General features: G+C 49.2%; 1 pseudogene; it reads right to left on the bottom strand.

The window, feature by feature from the left end:
- Positions 1–21,935: 21,935 nt before the first annotated feature.
- On the bottom strand, positions 21,936–24,756 carry LOC136467363 (uncharacterized; annotated as a pseudogene).

The raw sequence follows: 24,756 nt of genomic DNA on the forward strand, positions 1-24,756 counted from the left end.
CAGCAAGTCGACGATGGTATTTAAGCGATGAGGCCCCTATACTTTCCTTAAATCAACCCGCAGTACGTTAGTCACTATTTATGCGAGTCACTAATTTCACATCGAAAACCCTAGAAAGATTCTATTCTCACCATCTCACCTTTTTCTCCTTCCTCAAAACAGAGCACGGGCAGGGAAGGTCCTCTGTCGGCTGGTGCTATCGCGGTGGGGGCACGGGGAGGTGCGCGGCCACGACCGAGCTCGCCTGGCCATGGCACGGACGAACCGGCAGGCGAGGCGGGCCCCTTGGCACCGGCGGACAAGGCACGCACCTGGCCGGGGTGGTGCCGTGGAGGCAGAGACGGCGGAATGGCACGAGGCATCGATGGCTCCAACGCAGACGGCGTGGGAGGGGCGGCAAGGTGCTGCGGGCACACGGGGAGGAGGGCGCGGGCCGGGACGATGGCGTCCATGGCCAGGCGATGGCCACGGCGACGTCGGTGATGCCCGGCCAGGGCTGCGCCGATGGGAGAGCGTGGCGGGGCTCCGGCCATGGTAGGCCCAGCGAAGAGACGTGCAGAGGTGAGGGGGAAAACGGCAGCTGGTGGAGATACTGGCCCGTCGTGAGGTGGATGCGAGCAGTGGAACATCGGCGGTGGCTGCTCGTAGGGGAAGGCGATGACTAGCGCGCTGTGGAGCTATGGAGGAGTAGAGAGGCAGCGCTGTGGGCTTGCGCACGCTCGTGGTATGCCGTGGCGGCGACAGGGGCACCGGCGCGCAAGCACGGGGGGAGCGGCGCTAAAAGCTACGATCCAGCGTGGGGCCGAGGGCACGCGTGCGCATGGTGGTCGGGTGCTGTTGGTGGTCGCCATGGTGGGTGTTGGCATGGCACGATGACGGCGGGGATGCTGCGGTAAACGGTAGCACGGTGGCCAAGCACGGAGGTGGAGCGGCTCCGGTGCTACGCGAAGGAACGGAAGCAGCAGTGGAGTGCGAGGAGGTACTTTGGCGCATCCAGCACGAGAGCAGAAAAAGGAAGGAATGAGGAAGCAGCACGCACGCCAGAGCATGGACGCGGGGACAGGGAAGGACAGCACAACGTGACCATTAGTTGCGTGCCTACGTGCGCACAGAACGTGAAAGGACATGGCGAGGGCAGGGGCAGAACCACATGCTCCAATTTCAGACGCCCGACGTAGTGGACCAGTTCGGATGCGGGTGGATGGGGAAGGCTTTGCAATGCAGAGAAATGCAGAGCCACGATGAGAATGAGACAATGATCAATAGCAATGCCAGGCGAGTACGCTGCACGCCGCGCCAGGAAAAGTAAATGAAGCTGCTACGCTCGTCCAGTACATAGAGAAGAGACAAGCCGACATAGGCAAGAGAAAAAGAAAGAGCAAACAACAACTCGATAACGCGGCGCGATGCAAATAAATTGGATTACTGACGGATTCAGAGCAGGGGGCAGACCACCGTATTCAAGCAGCCAGAAGACAATGAGGTAAGGACAGCTGCTGGGCGTTCCTGTGCCAAGCAAAAAGCCAATAAGCGGGCCCCACCTCACGTACAAAAATATTTCCTCCACATATCACTCTCATTCGTATTTATTTTATTTTAAGTTTTAACCCGATTAACTTTCACCAATAATTATTTCACGCAAAAGTTCATACTCTGCACTAACCCATAGAAACAAAATATTTAAGCACTATTTAATTACTTTGCTCAATATAGTTTGTCAAAAATGGCATTTTAAACATAAGCTCAAATATTTCAAAATTTTAAAACCCGAGAAACTCGTTTCGGAAATTTTTCTTAGGCCTAAATCTCGGTGCTAAACGAGTTTGTAACACTAGAGGTGTTACAACCAATGCTCCCTTAAAAAAAATCTCATCCCAAGATTTGAAGCAAGAACCAAAAGAGGGAAACGCGATTATATTTCGTAGATCAGGAATTACACGAAATATTTTATGACTTCGAATACTAAACCACATGGGGATCTAGGGATACATGGTTAAGAGCAACCTGGTACAACCGAGACTTAATCCAGAAGTTAAGATAGACGAGGGCAATGGAGAAACAATAAGATAATGATTATCCAAAACATAGCGTATGACCAACAGATCTAGAAACATGAGTATGAGAACTCAAACATCATGAACCCTAAGACCGAACTAACCAACGGTAGACTTGAACTTCTTCAAAAACTAGATCCTTTCTTCTTCTTAGATTACCATCACCTCAGACTGACGAGCCTAGCTCCATGAATGATGACTGGATCTCGTAGCTCTACTCCGAATGCGAGGGGAATGGGGATGAACAAGAAGAGCAAAGACCAAGGGTATCTTATAGTGGCAAACGGAGGTGGGGTGCAACACACTAGAAGTGGAGGCGACATGAATGGGATACACCGATGAGTCTTGCTATGGAGATAAACTTGACCATGGTGCGCTCCCTGCGCAAGCGGTCAGAGGATAAGGGGAGGAATGGAGAGGGGGTCTGCTCGATGAGGCAGGCGTGCGGGCGGCCATGTTTCCAAAAGAAGAGAGAAGGGAGGGGAAAGGGGGGGTCCGGTATGGGGACGAGAGTGTGGGGGTTGAGAGCCGACCAGATGCTAGGGAAAAGGAAAAGCGCACAGTACACAAGGACGGAGAGTACGGCACGATGCCATGGCCACGTGAAAATAGGGTGCTAATGGACCCGACACAGACGGCGTCCGCAGGACACACAGCAATATACCCCAGCATGCGTAGCATGCTCAACTAAACACAGGGCTTGGGACATGGCGTCCACGCCGGCTTTTACAATTACTCCTGACTATCCACGACAAACTTTCCTTGCTACTCTTCTTTTTCTTTCCCTTCCTTGACCACATCCGTCTTTCATGGAAACTAAGACAATGTCATACGTTCTTCCTCCAAAACCACCTCCTCTTGTTTACTTTGAGAGAACACTATTTTCATCAACCCGTTGTGGATTTCCCGTTTGAACACCTGAATATTTCCAAGGAGAATATTTTGTAGCAAAAGCGGTATGACAGTGTAACTTGGTAAAGGTACTTGGTCAACAACCTCGATACCAGCACGTGCTGAGCAGCGTCACCCTATGGCAGCTGTTCCACAAGGGGCCCTCGGTTTTGTCGCGGCACCATAAGCTACTAACTAGGCAATTATTACCAACTTACACGCCATGAAGGCGGTGAGGTCATAGTCCATAGAGTAAGAGGAGTATTGCAAGAGAAGATTCAAACAACAAGGGTTCCCTTCACAACAAGGGACAAGGAATTCAAATCCAATGATGGATTTGATTTAAAGAGATTCAAGTATTCTGCTGGGACATTCACAATTAGTCGATACAATGTTCTATGTTATCCAATCATGACTGGTCTACTGGTATCTGAATGGTAACTTCTCTTGTAACCCACTTAACATCACCCTTGAAAACCCTAAGCACGTCTAACAGGACTTAAAGTAGATGGACGCAATAAACATAATGAAATAAACAAAATGCATATTCCGAACGGTCTTATACGAGTACAACGTATAGGCATTCAGTCTCCCATTCACGGCACATCATTCACCTTCCCTACTGGTGGACGATCTCAACAACTACGGACAAAGAACAATGGCTAGAGTACAATACCGAAGGACAGCGACGAAAAGCACTACTACTACAGGTACAGCATCCCAAGGCAACTAATCTACTTAGGACCACGCATCTTCATTCCCGGCTCGGTAGATTCTTCCACTGCCCTGGCTATGGATCTACCTCTTCTCTTGGCAATGGCTGAGTGAGAGGAACTAAGGGCTCTACTTCTGACACTTCCTAGGGTGGAGGTGCTAGCGTCACTACAACACCGGTTCTCCTTCTTTTAGGCGAGTGGATAGGGATCCCCTCCAAGATCGAGGAATCATGCCGTTCCGCAACCAGCGTCCTTCGCTTGGCTCTGGTGACAAGATAGGCCTCACCCAGCTAATGGACATACCGATCTTTAGCCTTCTTTATGGTTTTTGACATGGCAGCCTCCCGGCTCTCTGCAGTTGCCGCACTAGCATGCGCCTCGACAAGCTGCATCTGGAGCATCCTAGAGAAGATCTTGGCTTCCTTGGCTCGACGGAGGCACGTCCTCAGCTCCAAGGCTTACCGATCATACTGCTCATCTAGAGCAAGCAGGTACGTGGTCAAGTGCACTATGGTAGGACTATCTTCTTGCGCATCTTGCCCTTGCAAAGCCTCCATGTGAGCCCTCCATGCCCACCTATTCTTGTCCAAAGGTAGAAAGAACCTCATGGGGGTACAAGCAATGGGCTCTTCATAGATCTGACAAAGGTACCGCAAGGCTTTGCGGGCCACAACCTGGTAGGTTTCCACGAAGCGAAACCCGGTTGCGATCACATTCCAGGCTTCAGTGAGGTTAGGGAACTCTTCACTCTTCCCAATGTAGATGGTAACCTCACACCGCTCAGTGCCATGCTTTTCATACTCACGGCCCTCATACTCAGGATGATCTTTAACTCCGAGCTTTTGCAGCGTGGCATGCAAGATTCTAGGAAAACCCTCAATATTTAGGCAGTAACTACTAACCCAGGCTCCTGCCATCTCTGGTGATGGTGGTGAGGAAAGATTGAGCGAAAAGCTTGCTCAAAAGGAAAAGCTAAGCGAGCTAAAGTGCACCGAGTGGTGGTACCAATGGCTAAGCCAGGCTCTACTTATAAAGGCGGAGCGTTCAGTGGTCTTGACGCGGTCCACCAGGGTTCCTGCACAGGATCACTATGAATGAATCAACCAAAATTCCACGCGTGCGAGGCGAGCGTTGTCTGAGGCCAATACTGACTAGTACGACTGTAGGACAAGGGTCCGACAAGAGTGCAGAAAAGGGGTACGGGGAGATGTGGGTCACAACCGATGTGAACCACAGGCGAACGCGGAACATGAAGCCACAGTTCAGCGGTAACTCTAGAACAGGACGAGTCAGTCGTGCATAATACGACACGCGTGACATCTATGGATGGCGTATCTGCAAGTAATACGAGTGCTACAATGCATAAAAAAGATATGCATGAATGCACATCCTATACGTCCTTCCACTGTTGCCAACATATAGGGCAACCATTCTCAGATTTTTGGCACATCGTTCTCTTTTTGTAGCTAGTCGATACTATCGGACTATGCTCGGGGTCAGTGTACCTACAGAAAACTTGATTAAGTCTACATAAGTCAGCAGAGTGCCATCTATCCTAGATACATAACCATAGTAATAGGGCAACTTATATCACCTCGCACAAAGATGTCCTATTCTTTTGAAAAGAATTTGTTGCCAAATTTTATTTTAAAAAAGGTTTTCGAAGCTTTATTTCCTCATTTATGCTCTGATACCATCTGTGGTAGAACCACCTAAAACAATGGCTCCTAGGAGTGCTCATCTTCTATTAGACACTAAGCACTCAAGGGAGGACACCAAATCACGCGGTCCCATCGGGCCCACCCCAAGGGAGAACCCGAAAATCCACATTTTTTCATCAGGATCACAAACGAGAGAATAAAGCTTACGTGCTTATTAACCATTTCTTACATCACTTTTAATACAATATCAGAGTATAATATTTATTATTATAACAACGGAATATAAACATGTAATCAGAATTACAGCGGAAATAAATAGCTATTCATGGCATGAAGCATTGATAAATAAACTATGACAACAGATTATAGAACTTCTATTTATAAAAACATTTGGTGAGAGTTATAAATAAAAACTATGATCACAGCGTAAAGAAAATCCTCTCTAAGCCCACCAGGAGGAATCCACACACAAGAGTCAGCTCTAGCATCCACCTGTCACCTGCAACAGGGAGAAATAAAACCCTGAATACTCAATTGTACTCAGCAAGACTTACCCGACAGGAGGAAAGAAAAGACTCCAAGGATATGCATGACTTTCTGACTTGTGGGTTTATTGCATCTGCAGGAGCATTACTAAAATTGCGTCCTTATATTCAATTTTTATTAGCAATGCATTAGTTCATTAACTAACCATTCTATGTAAGCACTTGTGCTACTTTCAAGCAGGTGGCAAGCAATTAGATTTCCTTTTTCCATCTTTTATCTTCTAGTTCTTACTATAGTGCTAGAGTTTAGACAAGTCGTACCGACATGGCGGCAATTCGCGAATCAATGTCCCTAGCTAGGTACCCCAAAAACACACGCCCCGCTTGTACCCCAGGCACAAGCGGGACCAAACCACTACCCTCCTGTCGTGGGGTCCAGGTCCCTGTCCAAACTGGGACTCCAAGCCTCCGCCCCTGAGTCCCGGACTCAGTGTGGTGCAAGGACCTCCTAACCCAAAAACCACCATGACATTCGGTCTAGAAAGAGCCAGAACCCATGACAAGAGAGTAACAAGTCTTCCAAGCATCCATACCCAAGTATGTGCTCGGGATAATAAGTCTGTGACTTGCCTAGCGTCCAATGCAATAGACGATTCTTAACCGACACAAATAGGGAAAATAGTGTAACCAAGCTATGCCCCGTTGGCCACAGGACACAACCTTTTACACCCACTAATACCCAAACCATATCCCTGCCCGGTCACCATTTGTCATTTCCACCATTTATATTTTCCAAGTAATAATAATACAGTAACATATTTCCTATCTCTCGCGAGTGATAGGTAATCACTCGACTTCTATCGGAGTCCTATAGCATAGCAATCTACACGATCCTGTAATACTAGTAAGACTTATAGGATAAATATATATATATATATATATATATATATATATATATATATATATATGCAAGTGGGTTTCATTCAACTCCTTAAGACTTAATGCACAAGTATAATTTAAAGTGCAGAAAAGTAAGGGTTATGCACCGGGGCTTGCCTGGGTAAAATATAATCAGAAGTTAGCTTTCTATCATGGCGACATGATCTCCAAAAGCACCATTTCTCTAGCAACTCCTGATGACTCTGCGATCCATCGACGTCCCTATTATGATATGCAATGTGATGCAATGCAAAGACATAATTAATCAACTACAACTATGACTCGTAAAATACGATTTACGCCTCTTAAGTTAACGAGCTAGTTCCAACGACAATTGTACTTAGGCTACGTATCCATGTTGTCGAATGAGACGTTATTTTCCAACAATTATTTTAATTATATAAACCCAAGTTGTTTCTTTATTTCATTCTATCAATTTAATCATTATTCAAAATAGAGCATCATTATCTATCTAGCAAGCTAATTATTCTGGAGCTACAAAAATTACAGTGAGTAGCTAATAATATTAGTAATTTACTGTAAAATTCTCAAAGTCAACATTGTCACTGATTTATCACGGAAGTTCCTACAAGTTCACCTTTCAACAATATTAAGCATGTTAAAATAATTAGAGCAACCATAAAAAAATACCGAACCTATGGGAACAAAATACACTATTAGATAGATCATGGTTTTAGAAACTCAACAAAACTGATTTCACTATTTTTGGACAACTATATAATTTTATATTGATTTTACAAGTTAAACAAGGAACCTATATTAGAAAAGCATTTACATAACTGAAAGGACAGGCGGTAACTAAACTGGCCCAGCAGCCGCATGAGCGGCCTGCTAGCCAGGCGTGGCCCATGGGCATGGTAAAGGACACGGCGGCCTAGGCGGGGGAGTCCAGCCCGTGAGAGCAGACCGGCCAAAGGCCTAGGCGGGCCATGCGGCCCAGGCGGGCGGCACAAGCCGGCCTAGCGTGCGGACGACGGCGATCGGCCAGCCCAACGCGCATACGCAAGCAGCCCAGCAAGCCGGCGGTGGTATTTAAGCGATGAGGCCCCTGTACTTTCCTTAAATCAACCCGTAGTACGTTAGTCACTATTCATGCGAGTCACTGATTTCGCATCGAGAACCCTGAAAAGATTCTATTCTCACCATCTCACCCTTTTCTCCTTCCTCAAAATAGAGCACAGGCAGGGAAGGTCCTCTGCCGGCCAGTGCTATCGTGGTGAGGGCGCGGGGAGGTGCGCGGCCACGGCACCGACGAACCGGCTGGCGAGGCGGGCCCCTCAGCATCGGCGGACAAGGCACGTAGTCGACCAGGGCGGTGCCATGGAGGCGAAGACGGCGGAACGGCGTGGGGCATCGGCGGCTCCGACGCAGACGGCGTGAGAGGGGTGGCAAGGTGCTGCGGGCACATGGGGAGGAGGGCGCGGGCCAGGACGGTGGTGTCCATGGCCAGGCGATGGCCATGGCGACGTCGGTGACGCCCGGCTAGGGCTGCACCGGCAGGAGAGCGTGGCGAGGCTCTAACCACGGTAGGCCCGGCAAAGAGACGCGCAGAGGCAAGGGGCAAAATGGCGGCTGGTGCAGATACTGGCTTGTTGCGAGGTTGATGCAAGCAGCGGAACATCGACGGTGGCTGCTCACAGGGGAAGGCGATGATGGGCACGCTGTGGAGCTACGGAGGAGCAGAGAGGCAGCGCTGTGTGCTTGCGCATGCTTGTGGTACGCCGTGGCGACGGCAGGGGCGCCGACGTGTGGGCACGGGGGAGCGGCGCTGAAAGCTATGGTCCAGCGCGGGGACGAGGGCGCGCGCGCACGCGGTGGCCGGGCGCTATGGGTGCTCGCCATGGTGGGTGCTGGCATGGCACAATGATGATGGGGATGCTACGGTGCATGATAGCACGGTGGCCGAGCATGCAGGTGGAGTGGCGCCGGTGCTACGCGGATGAACGGGAGCAACAACGGAGTGTGAGGACATGCTTTGGCGCATCCAGCACGAGAGCAGAAAAAGGAAGGAATGAGGAAGCAGCACGCATGCTAGAGCACGGACGCGGGGACAGGGAAGGATGGCACAGCATGACCGTCAGCTGCGCGCCTGCGTGCACATAGAACGTTAAAGGACATGGCGAGGGCAGGGGCAGAACCACGTTCTCCAATTTCAGACGCACGGCGCAGTGGATGGGGAAGGCTTTGCAATGCAGAGAAATGCATAGCCACGACAAGAATGAGACAGTGATCAATAGCAATGCCATGCGAGTACGCTGCACGCCGCACCAGAAAAAGTAAATGAAGCTGCTACACTCGTCCAGTACACAGAGAAGAGACAAGCCGACGCAGGCAAGAGAAAAAGAAAGAGCAAACAACGACTCGACAACACGGCGCGACGCAAATAAATTGGATGACTGATGGATTCAGAGCAGGGGGGCGCACCACCGTATTTAAGCGGCCAGAAGACAGTGAGGCAAGGACAGTAGCAGGGCGTGGGCTGCCGGGCGTTCATGTGCCGAGCAAAAAGCCAATAAGTGGGCCCCACCTCACGTACAAAAATATTTCCTCCACAGATCACTCTCATTCCTATTTATTTTATTTTAAGTTTTAACCCAATTAACTTCCACCAATAATTATTTCACGAAAAAGTTCATACTCCGTAGTAACCCATAGAAACAAAATATTTAAGCACTATTTAATTACTTTGCTCAATATAGTTTGTCAAAAATGGCATTGTAAACATAAGCTCAAATATTCCAAATTTTTAAAATCTGAGAAACTCGTTCCGGAAATTTTTCTTAGGCCTAAATCTCGGTGCGAAACAAGTGTGTAACACCAGAGGTGTTACACTTCCCCTCCCCTATATTGCAAATATATGTTTCAGGTGTTTCAGTCGTTTCAAAGGTATGTTGCAGTTGTTTCTTATGGATGTTGTAAAAGTAGATCGAGGGATGTTACACATGTTGCAAGTATTTTAGAAGCATGTTGCAAGCGTTTGTTCAAAATATTTCATCTGTTTCTAGACGTATGTTGTAATTATTTTTTTGTCTAGATGTTGTATATGTTTTCACACATATGTTGCAACAGTATGTTCCAAATATTTTAGATGTTTCAATCTTATGTTGTAGTAAGTGTTTTTTCATGTTGCGAGTTTTTTATCTGAATGTTGCATATGTTTCACACACATGTTGCAAGCGTATATCCCAAATGTCTCATATGTTTCAAATGTATGTTGCATTCAAGTGTTTCATGTTACAAGTGCAAACCGCCGACATTGGTGTCCATGAGGGCGGGCAGGGCGAAGCCACGACCATCGATGCGTGGAAGAGGCGTAGGCCGCTGGCGACGGTGTGGGGAGGAGGCAGAGGCCGTGTGGTGCTATTGTGGAAGAGGCGGAGGGCGAGTCATTCGAGCAGCGTGGGCAACAGATCTAAAGCGGACGGTTCAGATGCTAGTGCAGGAAAAGGAGCTGGCGCGGGCAATGCGTGAATCCGAGGGGGCGGAGCAGCCACGTGCGTCCGAACGGATGCAGGCCTCCAGACGTATAGGCGCTAGTGCAGCCGAATCGCATATCATACATGGCAAGTAGGTCTTTGCTTCATGTGTCTTGGTGATTCAATACATTTTGTATACATAATATTGATTCATAAACATAACCGGCTCGATTTCCACACAGAAACAGACCAGAGTAATAACATGAAAAAAAAAGATAGCAGATACATGTGCAGGAATTCGTAATTATCCTATATGGACAGGGTCTAAATAATGCAAAAGATTAAGAAGGGGAGGAGCTGTTTTATATGCTGAAAAGGTTCTTTATACGCACAAAAGTATAGGGGGTTCTCTAACAAAGAACCTGAGCAGATGCAAGCCGAGGGGACACGTGGGGGAGGTTGGACGGTCTTTTTACTAGCGGAGACGCATGTTTATGGTCTCGTTCGCTTGGCTGAAAAGTCATGGTTAAAAATACTATTCACTGATTTATCGTGGGAGAAAGACAAAAATATCTTTCCGATGTCCGTCCATCGCATGACACCGCAAATTAAAGTGCAATCCAAAATACTAGTATTAAAATATTGGTTGCAATCCAAATACAATAAGAATACTAGGTACATAAATTAAAAATTATACAGATAAGCAGGAAACAGAGCTTCGAAAAGACTAGGCAAAAGCAAATATAGATACACTGCGCGCCGCTGGAAATCCATCCAAATTCACAACTGGATTTAGGTTCTTTGTCGAGTGCCCGAGGCACTTGGCAAAGGCTAAATTGCACTCGACAAAGCCTTTGCTGAGTGCGGCACTCGGCAAAGAACACACGGCAAAAAATTGATCGGCAAAGTTTTCTTTGTCGAGTGTCTTTTATCAGGCACTCGGCAACCCCGGGGACACTTGGCAAAGAAAAGCGACCGTCATGGCGTCGGTCCCGTTGACGGTCACTTTACCAAGTGCCAACCCTGCAGGCACTCGGCAAAGATTTTTTTAATTTTTTTTAAAAAATTTCTTTGCCGAGTGCCAACCCGTGAGGCACTCGGCAAAGAGCTTTTTTTTTTGAAAATTTTCTTTGCCGAGTACCTACCATCAGGCACTCGGCAAATATTTTTTAATTTTTTTAAAAAAATTCTTGGCCGAGTGCCAACCCGGAAGGCACTCGGCAAAGAGCTTTAATTTTTTTGAAAATTTTCTTTGCCGAGTGCCAACCCTACAGGCACTCGGCAAAGTGTTTTTATTTTTTTAAAAAAAAAATCTTTGCCGAGTGCCAGCCATCGGGCACTCGGCAAACGTTTTTCATTTTTTTTAAAAAAAATTCTTTGCCGAGTGTTAACCCGGAAGGCACTCGGCAAAGATTTTTTATTTTTTTTAAAAAAATTCTTTGCCGAGTACCCTATGGATGGCACTCGGCAAAGTTTTGAATTTTTTTAAAAAAATTCTTTGCCGAGTGCGCTATGGTCGGCACTCGGCAAAGTTTATTTTTTTTTAAATTTCTTTGCCGGGTGTTATGGTCACATCACTCGGCAAAGCTAGAAAATCTGTTTTCTGATCGCCCATTTTTTTAGCTTTGTCGAGTGCTGTGACCATTGCACTCGACAAAGGGGTCCTTTGCCGAGTGCAACACTCGGCAAAGTGACCCAAAACAAAAAAAAATTGCATTCCATCATGACAAATACATTCATACAAACATATATCACATATATATCCCATCCATCACATATATATCTCATCCATCAACACATCCATCCGCCCAAATCACATCTATCACAATATATAATAATAAGTGCTCAAGTCCATCCAAACAAGTCCACAAGTCCATCAAAGTCCACAAGTGCATCACAAGTATATCACAAGTCCATCACCAAGTGAACAACAAATGTAAAAAATACAACATGCACTCATCTCGGCCACTACGACTGTGGTGAAGGCCCAGATGCATCATTCGGAGGTGCATGAGGTGGATTATTCGAACCACCGTCAGATGGAGACTGCACAAAGGAGAAAAGATTGCATGTAAGACAAGATTATTTTGATAGCTAATCTAGGACGATAGAGGCCATACAAGCAAAGCACAAGCAAAAGTAAAAAAAACTTTGATACTCACAGGAGTAGCTGCAGCTGTAGGACGTGGAGGCGGAGGTGGAACCAACAGCCCAGGTGACAGAGACAAGCCCATGCGTTGCCCAAGCCCTTGTAGGAAATCCGTAATGTCCATCAGCCTCTGTGCCTAGGCCTGCCGCTCGGCCCACTCGGCCTCCAGCTGGGCCCCCAGCTCCTGACGTTCCTTCATTTTTTGTTCCAGCCGGGCCTACAATATTTCACTCCAATGTTTCAGTAATGCAAAGCTAATTAAGGTGTGTAAAGATCAATGTATGACGAGTAAAATAGGAATAACCTCGAGTGCGTTGACCCGGTGCTGTGCAGCGGTCGGCCATGTGCGAATGGCCGGGCTCTCGCTCGTGCTCCGTGCTTGGATCTGGGAGAGAGAGGGAGTAGAGGCCGTGTCGATGATGCCGTCGCCAAGCCAGAACCGCCCATGCTTCTTGCCTTGCCCTGCCCTCATGACGGCCTCTCCATCGAAGTTCTGGGTGCTCAGATCATGGTCTGACCCATGGAGCGACCTTGCCACCTTAGTGTACTCATTGATGTGGGAGTGGACGCTTGGGTTCATGTATGCCTCGGGCGGGTCCTCCAGGTTGAAGGATACTTCGAACGTCGCCTTGCCCTTGTGGGCCATACACCATGCCTGGAAGTCCGAGCAAGCCTGGCCACTATGTGACGCCGACTACGAGAAAGACAGCACGATGATTAGAAATCAGGCAGAACTGAGCGTGACAATAGATAAATCAATTCGCGTACCCATGCTTGTTTGTATCCGGCAAGGTTGCGGCTGTCTTGATGGTGTGCTGGACCTTGCATCAGCAAACGATGGTCTTGGGCATCCCTGTGCATCTTGAGGTACTCCTCCGTAAACCACCTATCCACCATCATCGCCCAGCACTCGGGATACGCTTGGCACCACCAGGGAATCATCTACACATCATCAAGTATTGGACATATAAGAAGATCAAATTAAACCAACTTAATCTCAAAACGAATCAATATTGATGTTCTTCATTTACCTCAAGGTACTGCTCCTGGGTTAGCTGCATCTCTCTTGCGTCTTTCTTGGTTTTCCTCTCTCCAAGCTTCGACCCGTAGTAGGTTACGATGGCCTGGATTCGCACCTCGTGATGCATGTCGGTGATGAGTTTTTTACAGGCTTTGGTAGTCGCCTGCTCCACCCTGGCCTCAAATCCCTCCTCGCATCTGTAATAAGTCTGCATACAAAAGCGATGTATCCATTCATTATTTTAAGAAAAGTCCAATGAATGCGACATATTGAGTAATGTTGTGCGAGGGAGACTTACCCAAAACTCTGCCTTCACCCACGCCGCCTTGTTGGGGTACTCCGCATCGGAGGCGACGACATAGTGGTCAAACGAGTAGGCCGGCTCCGTCTTCGATGCGTACGTGACAATGCTGGGAAGTGTTGCCTGCACAGAAGACCCAGGATGCCGTTGACTAGCCGTGCGCTACCACCCAACACAACCACCTAGTTCCTGCACAAGTGATTAAGAAAAATTATTAGTTTTTTTCATCATATCATATGAAGTAGTGGGGATAACATATACAGTTACTTACTTTTGTCCTTCAGGGCGAATCACTGGGCGTTGGTGAGGAAGCGGAACCTATGGGAGGCTCGCGGGTGTAACATCCTAGCCCAGGGCTTAACAGGATTAATAGGATACTCATACCAATAAGTTGCAACTTCTTTTTTAGAAGCCCATCTGCAAATAACTCCGAGGTTAAGCGTGCTTGGCTTGGAGCGATGGGTGACCGACCGGGAAGTTTTTCCTAGGTGCACACGAGTGAGGACAAAGTGCGTAGAAAAGACCTGTGTTGGTCTATGAGGGCAGTCTATATCCTAAAGAAGCTGTCAGATGTAAGTGGGCCCGGCCTCGGAGAGGCGGGACGTTACAGAATGGTATCAGAGCTGACTCACCCGGTTTTACAGGCACATGTGTCGCAGTTGTGCAGGCATGGTGCGCATGGTTGGTGTGGATCCGGCGTGGTCACACAGCATGGCATATGCGCTGGCTCTGGACACATGGACGTGGCCAAGAGAGGACGCTCCTGGCTTGGGATTGATCGACGAGGACGTCGATCTCTTAAGGGGGTGAGGATGTAACATCTTGGCCCAGGGCTTAACAGGATTAATAGGATACTCATACCAATAAGTTGCAACTTCTTTTCTGGAAGCCCATCTGCAAATAACTCCGAGGTTAAGCGTACTTGGCTTGGAGCGAAGGGTGACCGACCAGAAAGTTCTTCCTGGGTGCGCACGAGTGAGGACAAAGTGCGCAGAAAAGACCTGTGTTGGTCTATGAGGGCAGTCTATATCCTAGAGAAGCTGTCAGATGTAAGCGGGCCCAACCTCGGAGAGGCGGGATGTTACAGCGGGACCTCGCAAGTAGACACTCGAAGATGAGTTGGAGGAAGCGGAACCCATGCCTACCGCCTCCCCCCCCCCTCCTCCTCCTCCTCCTTCGTCTGCCAAACCAGCTACTCATCTAACTCGTCCACGGGCGCCACCTCCTCCTACGGCTGGTGGTCCTCCTCACGTGGCGTGGGAGGAGACAGCCCCCTCCTACAGCTAGCGGTCCTCCTCCTCCTGTTCGATCCCTCTACCACCCCCTCCTACGGCCAGCGTGGTCTTTTAAATCGAGTTCACAGACCTATGATGGTCGCCCGCCATCTTTGTTCAATCACCTGCAATAAAAAAGAAAAACAAAACGTAATTAGAAATAGGTGTAAAAATGAACAAAACATAATTACAAAAAACATAGTAATACATGTATTAGAAATATATGCAAAAATGAACAAAACATAATTACAAAAAACATAGTATTACATGTATTAGAAATAATCTTCATGATTGAGATTAGCTGGATCATAGGTCTCGTCATCACTATCAACATTGTCCAACTCATCAACACTATCCGAAGGATGAATGTTGTCTTCATTGTCATTGCCCAAATGTAATCGCTCAAGCATTTGTATGTCTTTCAGATTTTGCACCTCGTCTCCAGCGTCCTCGTCATCATCCCTTTCATTGTCTACTTCCATTCCTATCTCTTCGGTTAAGTCTATGTCAAACCTCCCTTGTAGCCCCTCTTCTTGATAGAACTCTCCATCATATGTGTTTGGGTTGAAGTTGTAATCTTCATCGTTTGGGACAGGTAGTTTACCATGTGGCGATACCTTGTGCACAATAGACCAACCCTTAAGATGCTCGGCGTCTTTGCACGCGTATGACATATAATAAACCTGGACAGCCTGTTAAGCCACAATGTAGACATCTTTTCCTGGATAGATGGAATCCTATCGAATCTCGACTAGCCCAAGCTTAGGGGTCCGTCTCGTTACACCAGGATGAAACCAGTGGCATTTGAATATAACAGGAGTAAGAGGTTTGGAACCATAAAATGATAGTTCGTACATTTCTTCAATTCTTCCATAATAGTCGAGTCCATCAGTGCCGGGCGTAACAACTCCGTTGTTTGTGGTTTGTCGATTGGGCCGACTCTGCTCGTAGCTTGCTGTGTGAAAACGATATCCATTCACGTCATAACCAGTAAATGACTTGACCCTAATGTCACAGCCATTTGCAACCTGTCTCAACTCATCACTTATAGGCACATCAGTTTGGGCTTTCTGTTTGAACCAACAAATGAAATCAGTGCTCCGTGGTCCCGCACCCCATGAAAGAAGGGTATCATTTTCTTGTGGGGTAGGTTGCCTTGATCCATGCCAGGATTGATGAAGAAATTCCCTGTACCAACGAGAAACAATGGGGTTGGACGAAGAAACAAGGACATACGGCGAAATGAAACAAGTTCGTTCAGAACTTACCGAATGAACGGTTGCACCTCGACAAGGTTGGTCAACACATATAGCATGATACTACGCCACTCTTCGTTTTTCAATTGCTTAGTGGTCGATGCACTTGCGCTTCTGAGTTGCCCTTGGAAAAGGCTGAGGTTCGATTCATTTTTGCCAGCATTGTAACGAGGGGGTGGATTATAAACGTTAGGAAGTTTCTCAGTGTAGTATTTCTCTGTGAAGTTCGACACCTCCTCTAGAATGTATGCCTCTGCAATGGAAGCCTCAATTCTGGCTTTATTTCTACATTTTTTGCGAAGAGTCTTCAGACATCTCTCGATTAGACAGCACCAACGGTTCTGCATGCCCCCCCCCCATCTGTGCCTCATACGGGAGATGCATAATCAAATGCTGCATCGACAAGAAGCAGGCGGGTGGAAAGATCTTCTCCAACTTATAGAGCAACACGGGTGCCGCTTTTTCCAAGTCATCAATGACGGTCCGAGAGAGCTCTTTGGCACAAAGCTGGCGGAATAAGTAGCTCAACTCTGCCAGCACTTGCTAGACATGCTCTGAGACATAGCCTTGAACCATCGCCGGAAGAAGCCGCTCAATCCATATGTGGTAGTCATGACTCTTCATCCTATTGACTTGTAGAGTGCCTAAGTTAACTCCCCTCTTTAGATTCGCTGCATACCCATCAAGGAACATTAGCTTCTTGATCCATTTAAGTACTTCCCTCCGTTGGTCCTTTTTAAAGACAAAATCAGCCTTAGGCCTTCTCCAGGTCTTGCCACGACTAGGAGGTTGCATCTCTTGATTTGGTCTATCGCACAACGTTGCCAGGTCTACTCTAGCCTTTGGGTTGTCCTTAGACTTTTCAGTGTCCATGAGTGTTGCCCAAAGTGCCTCGGCAACATTCTTTTCAGTGTGCATTACATCAATGTTATATGGTAGAAGAAGGTCATCGAAATAGGGGAGCCTTATCATGCCCGAGATATGAGTCCACATATGCTGCTCACCATATCCCACAAAACCACCTTCTTCATTGGGCACGAGAGCACCTATCTGAGCATGAACCTCGACACCAGTCATCATCCATGGTGCAGGGTTTGTCACTTTGACACCTTTCGTAAAGTTCTTGATGTCTTGTCTAAATGGATGGTCAAGAGGTAGGAATTAACGATGTCTATCGAACGACGAATACTTGCCACCCTTCTACAACTAAATAAACCTCACACCTAACGACGAATACTTGCCACCCTTCTACAACTAAATAAACCTCACACCTTCCTTGCATATTGGGCATGGGAACTTCCCGTGAACACACCAGGCGTAGAATATCCCATATGCCAGAAAGTCATGCAGGGAGTAGTGGTACCAAACGTGCATTTTGAAGGTTGTCTTTGTAGCTCGATCGTATGTCCATACCCCTTCATCCCAAGCACGGACCAATTCATCAAACACGGGCTCTATGAACACACCCATATTACTCCCTAGGTGTCCAGGAATTATCAACGACAAGAATATGTTATATCATTGAAAGGAGACACTGGGGAGAGATTAAGGGGGATAACAAAGATGGGCCAACATGTGTATGGGGCAGCCATCATTCCATAAGGATTGAACCCATCTGTTGTCAACGCAACACATACATTACGAGCCTCATCTGCTTTGTCATGATGTTTATCATTAAAGCAGATCCAAGCTTCACCATCGGATGGATGTACCATCTTGTCAGGATTGTACTATTTGCCATTTTTGTGCCATGTCATCTGTTTCATGGATTCCTCGGTCATGTATAGCCGTTGGATCCTCGGTAGGAACGGAAGGTACCGTAGGATTTTCATGGGGATCATAAGTTGCCTCTTTTGGCCATCATCAGAGTCTACCTCCAGGTACCTAGAGGATTTACACTTTGGACAGAACTTTGCATGCTCGTGTTCTTTCCTAAATAGGATGCACCCTTTCGGACAAGCATGTATCTACTCATACGGCATCTTAAGTGCTCGAAGGAGTTTCTGTGACTCGTACATGCTCTTTGGCAGAATGTGGCCCTCCAAAAGCAGGGTGCCAATCACGGCCAACATCTTATCGAAGCCAGGTCGACTCAAGTTTAACTTGGACTTCAACCCCATTAAGCGTCCAATGGCATCTAGTTGAGACACCATTGATCGATCGTGAAGGGATTTCTGTGCCAAGTCCATCATGTTGTAGAACGCCTGTGCGGCTGCCTCCTCATGTCCCTCATCGAACTATCCTTGGTGAAAGTCATCTAACATGTCTGCTACCCCGGCATCAGCATCAAAAGCCTCCACCCGTGGTCTCACCACCTCCTCTCTCAAATGATGGGCTTCACCATGGTGGACCCACTGGGTGTAGTCCGGCGTAAATCCATTCTTCATAAGATGTTTACCCATTTCCACCTTGTTTACCCTTCTCCTGTTTCCACATTTGCTGTAGGGACACAAAACTAGGCAATGTCCTTTAGCAGCGTTGCCAAATGCATTGTTCAAGAAAGCATCGGTCTTGTTCATCCATTCTGTGGTGTAATCACTCTGACTTCTCCAGCCCGTGTACATCCACTGACGGTCATCCATCCTCTAACATATGTATCAGCGAGTAATGTAACCATCAATTGCATCTACATGGTGTTCCTACTGTCTAATAGGTGAGGATAGGTCCTAATCCCACCCGCAGATGCGTAGATAAAGTTAGTTTCTATGCTCTACTCCTATCCGAGACAGAATTTCGGCAGCACCTGCCCGCTGTTCTCCAGATACATGTCCTGCCAAAGAAGAGTGTGTATCCGGAGAACAACAGGGAGGTGATGCCGAAACTCTGTCTCGGACCAGAGCAGAACATGGGAACTAACCCATCTACGCATCCGCGGGCTGTCCAAAAAGCGTGGACAATCCGAAATAGATACGGTCAAAGATATGCAAAGATCTGCATATCTCCAACCGTATCTCTTTCGAACGGGAGACGCCTAACTAGGTTACGCGATCTACGACCATGATACGAAAAGAGGGGTTATACCTAGGGTGGCGGCGGAGTCAGCCTAGCGGGGCCATGGCGGGTCGGTGCAGTGGCAAGACGACGCGGTGCAGGCAGACCGGCACAGTGGTGAGAACTCTGACTCAACTCCGACGGGCTCTTCTCTACAAAAATGGAACAAAATACTATTATTTACAAAAAATTTCGGTAGAACCTCCCCTGCACGGTGAGGTTTCGAAAACCTGCAAAAAAACAATGGCACGATGGCTGACAAGCACATATGGCTTAAGAGAAGCCATGTAGTTTGGATATCAATCCATGCAGAAGAATATATCCAAGTAGTACCACTACTTGTACTACTACTTTCACTATTGCTACTACTACTACCATTGGTTCTACTACTACTACCACTATTGCTACAACTACTACCATTAGTTGTACTACTACTACTACCACTACTTCTACTACTACTACCATTAATTATACTACTAATACTACCACAAGTTGTACTACTACCACTAGTACAACTAATACTACTACAACTACCACTACCACAACAATAATAAGTGAGAAGGCACACCTGACGGGCGTCGGGGTAGGGGCGGGCGGCGTCAGGATCAGGCGGAGTCAGGGACGGGGTCGGGCACGGACGACGTCAGGGCGGGCGGTCCACGGGGCCGCGGCCGGGCCGGGCGCGACCGGGGCAAGGGTCCGGCCGAGGGCAGGGCGCGGCCGATAAAGGGCGCGACCGGGGCGGCAGGGCCGGCCGTGCACAGGGCGGCGGGGCCGGGGCAACGGCGCGGCCCTTGGCGGCAGGGCAAGCGGGCAGCGGGCCGCGCTGCCGGGGAAGTGCCGACTAGGGGCAACTGCGCGGCCGGTGGGCAGGGAAAACTCAGCGGGTAGCGGCGGCGCTGACAGGGAGGTCCGACCGGGGGCACAGGGCCGGCCGAGGGCACGGTCGCGCGGGTGGCCGGTCGTCGTCCATCGTGGGCCGCCGGTGGCTTTGCGGGCGAGCGGGCCGATGTGGGCGCGGTGCGCGGCGCGGGAGGCGGGCAAGGCTGTGGGCGCGGGGCTGGCTGGCTCTGTCTGCCTGGCCGGCCCAAAATGCCTAAGTCCCCGTGGCTTTGCCGAGTGCCGGATCAGGGAGGCACTCGGCAAAGATTTGATTTTTTTTTAAAAATTCTTTGCCGAGTGCCCCAGATCTGGCCCTCGGCAAAGATTTATTTTTTTTAAATTCTTTGCCGAGCGTCTTAGATCTGGCGCTCAGCAAAGAAATTTTTTTTAAAAAAATACTTTGCCGAGTGCTCCTGGCACGACACTCGGCAAAGATTTAATTTTTTTTATAATTTCTTTGCCGAGTGCTCCTACGGATGCACTCAGCAAAGAGGAATTTTTTTAAAAAAAAATTAAAACACTCTTTGCCGAGTGCCTTATGCCTCGCACTCAGCAAAGACACCCTTTGTCGAGTGCCATGCCCCGGCACTCGGCAAATTTTTTTTTGTTTTTTCATTTTTGGCCTCCAATTTTTTTGTGCAGCCCTTTTAAAGCATCAGGAACTCCTAGTTACAATTTAGGGATTTTTTGTGACTTTTTGATATATTTAGTTACTTTATTTTGTTTACTTGAATTTTTTCGAAAAATAGAAATTTGAACTGCACCTGGTACGAATAATGGAGTTTAATGATTTGAAAATTGATAGTCATGTTAGTGAATGTTGTGAGAGGCCGTATCCAGGAACGGACCCGAAATTTCGAACATCTTGTTCACGAAACATGTCCGCGAAATTGCGTGTGAAGTGTTTTTAAATTCTATAAAAAGCAAACGAAGTCCAAAAATCATGAAACTTGTTGAGATGTCGTGATATCATATGTGGAGGCTATGATAAAAATTTTAGAAGATTTCGTGCACGTTGTCACGTACGATGCTTACAAACCAGGACATCTCTACATGTGATATCTTCGTTTGCTTTTTATAGAATTTAAAAATACTTCACACGCAATTTCACGAACATGTTTCATGAACAAGATGTCTGAAATTTCGGGTCTGTTCCTGGATACGGCCTCTCACAACACTCACTAACATGACTATCAATTTTTGAATCATTAAACTCCATTATTCGTACCACGTGCAGTTCAAATTTCTATTTTTCGGAAAAATTCAAGTAAATGGAATAAAGTAACTAAATATATCAAAAAACCACAAAAAATTCCCAAATTGTAACTAGGTGTTCCTGGTGCTTTAAAAGAGCTGCACACAAAAATTGGAGGCCAAAAAACAAAAAAATAAAAAAACTTTATCGAGTGCCGGGGTGCCAGGCATAAGGCACTCGGTAAAGGGTGTTTTAATTTTTTTTTAAAAAAAATTCCTTTTTGCCGAGTGCATCCACAGGAGCACTCGGCAAAGAAATTATAAAAAAAATTAAATCTTTGCCGAGTGTCGTGCCAGGGGCACTCGGCAAAGTATTTTTTTTTGAAAAAAAAAATTCTTTACCGAGCGCCAGATCTGAGATGCTCGGCAAAGAATTTTAAAAAAAATTTAAATCTTTGCCGAGTGCCAGATCTGAGGCACTCGACAAAAAATTTAAAAAAAAAAATCAAATCTTTGCCGAGTGCCTAACAGCAGGCGCTCGGCAAAGAAGGCCGTGACCGAACGCCGTTTCGCGGGCAGCCTCCTTTGCCAAGTGCCCGTGTTTGCCGAGTGCAATTCTTTGCCGAGTGCAGCACTCGGCAAAGAAGATTTTTACTGAGTACCTGATTTTTGACACTCGGCAAAGAATTTTGCACTCGGCAAAGTCTCTGTTTCCGGTAGCGATTATATACATCACTCTGAGATAGACTGACCACTCTGGCAGCGAGCATATCATGGTCACACCGAAACTTCAAGTGGCTGACGACGCCCAATGCTTCCGGGTTCCTTGAGCTGAGGAGGCACGTCCCCAGCCGGCAGATGGCTCGAGCTCCTTGGTCCTCGCGTCCTGCCGAAGCACGACGTAAGCGCGTGCACGAAGACGAAGGCCAGCGCGGCGACGATCATGGCGACGATGTACCCGGACGTCTCCCACCCCCTGCTCGAGCCTGCGGCGTGCGCGCCGAGGAGGCCGAAGAGATTGAGCACGATGGTCACGTTGGTCACCGTGAGCCAGCCGATGTCCATCAGCTGCCGGGGCAGCAGCAGGACGACGACGACGACGGACGCCACGAAGGAGGTGGAGTTGCAGTGGAAGAAGAAGAGGTACCGGAGCCTCCGGTTGGTGCGGAGTACCGGGTCGCCGGCAGCGTGCCCGTCGCCGTCGCTCTGCCACACGCCGCCCGGCGGATCGAGCCCCGCTTGGTAGGTCACGCTCGCCATCAGGATGCCCAGCAGCATAAGGTATTTGCACTTGTCGTGTCTCTCCTTCGCCCTAACTTCGTCGACCTCTGCTCCTCCAGCCCTAGGCGCCACCGACTCTGCGATGTCTCCGGCCACCGGGTTCCCTCCTCCGGTGCCGCCACCGCCCGCTTCAACGGCGGACGACTCGTCAGCGACGTTGCTGGTGGTCTTCCCCTTGTTCTTCCCTTTCTTCCTTCCTGCTACTACGAAAAGCACGGCCATGAGCAGGATCACCAGAAACGCCAACACGAATATATATATCGACGTCTTGAGATGCTGCGTGCTCCCGGCGGCGTAGGCGCCGACGAGACCAAGCAGGCCGACCGCCGTGCAGACGGAGAGCGCGTAGCTCCGTATCGCCGGCCGGTACAGGTTCGGGTTCACGAGCAGTATGATGTGGGCGATGGCCGACATGAAGCTCAGCGAGTTGCTGTAGAAGAAGGCCTTGTAGCGGCGCGGGTAGTTGGAGAGGAGCACCGGCTCGCCGGCGCGGTGGCCCTGGTCGTCGTCCTTGGGCCAGAAGCCGCTCGGCGGGGTCAGCCCGGCCTGGTAGGTGATTCGCTTCTCGACCGAGACGTCGTCGTCCTGCTGCCGCCCGGCGATCCTCTCCCCGTGGTCGAGCGTGAAGAAGATGACGTGGATCACCACGTAGACCATGACGCCGCCGGCCAGGGCCACGACGTAGATGGAGATTGGAGGTGCTCACGTCCCGGCAGCTCCCAGCGGCGTACGCGCCCATGAGGCCGAAGAGGTCGAGGATCATGGCGGCCTCCAGCGTGTGGCGCTTGATGAGCGCGGACCTCCGCTGGACCAGGACGATGGCGGCCAGGGACGCCATGAAAGCGGTCGAGTTGCAGTAGTAGAATGTCTTGTACCGCCTAGGGTGCGTCGTTAGGAGTATCGGGTCGCCGGCCAGACGTCGCCGGGTGGGACCAGCCCTGCTTGGTAGGTCACGCTGGTTGCGAGACTGGCGAGCAGTAGAACGAGAGAGTGAGCCTTGTCCATCGATTCATTGATAACTTCCTCCCTGATAATTGCAAGCAAAGAAACAGAATTGAAATGCTGCTTGATTAACATGAATGAAATAGTAATTAAGAGTGGATTCCAAAGCTTGGCTGTCGTACCTGGCAATTTCAGCAGGATGCCTTTCGGGAGCTTGTCGCCTGAAACAGGTACTTGCTGCTATTGCTCGCAACCACCCTGATGCTGCAGCATAGACGCATGCTAGCCATTGCCACAAGTTGGACTTCCGTGTGGCTTCCACGACTTTTACAGCAAAATAGACCTGGAACAACATGTATCCCAGAATAACGGCGACCAGGACGACGACGTAGGCGGTGGTCTCGGCGTCCCGGCAGCTCCCCGCGGCGTACGCGGCGACGAGGCCGGCCAGCGCGACGACGATGCACCCGTAGAGCTCGTGGGAGCGCAGGCCGGCGTTGGCGCGCAGCTTCTTGTCCAGGAGCAACAGGATGATGAGCAGGGACGCGACGAACGCCGTGGTGTTGCAGAGGAAGAAGGTGACCAGGCGGGCGCGGTTGTAGTCCTGCAGGACGGCGTCACCAGCGGCGTGGCCCGCCTGGGAGCCGTCCGAGAAGCCGCCGGGCGTGCTCAGCCCGGACACGTACGTGACGCTGACCGCGAACGTCGCGAGCAGCATCAGGACCTTGCGCGGCCGCTCGCCGAGCACCTCGCGGTCGGCGTCGGCGTCGCCGCTGCCAGCGGCGATCTGCTGGTCGCCCCTGTGCCGCACCGATGACGACAGCGCCACCTGGACCATGAGGTAGGCGAAAACCCCAACCACCAGCAGCGTGCTGTACTTGGTGGTGACCGCGTCCCGGCAGGTGGCGGCGGCGTAGGCGCCCAAGATGCTGAGCAGGTCCAGCGCCATGACCACCGCAGGGGCACGAGGGTGTGCCGCCACGTCCAGATGTTCGCGCGCTTATGTCCTCGTGCTGGACGGACAGGAGGAGGATGAGGATGATGACCACCAGCGACGAGGCGAACCCGGTGGTGTTGCAGTAGAAGAACACCAGGTACCGGCGGTAGTGCGTGTCCCGGATAATGGGTCTCCGGCGAGGTGGCCGGCGTCGGTGTCCTGCCACACTCCGCCGGGCGGGCTGAACGCCGAGGAGTAAGTCAGCGTGGCCACCACGGTGACCAGCAGCAGCACGTACTTCCGCAGGGTGTACTCCCATGGCTTGTCCGACTTGTCGCCAGCCAT

This window comes from Miscanthus floridulus, chromosome 7 (assembly GCF_019320115.1).
Source record: "Miscanthus floridulus cultivar M001 chromosome 7, ASM1932011v1, whole genome shotgun sequence".
In the NCBI taxonomy this organism is placed as follows: Eukaryota; Viridiplantae; Streptophyta; class Magnoliopsida; order Poales; family Poaceae; genus Miscanthus; species Miscanthus floridulus.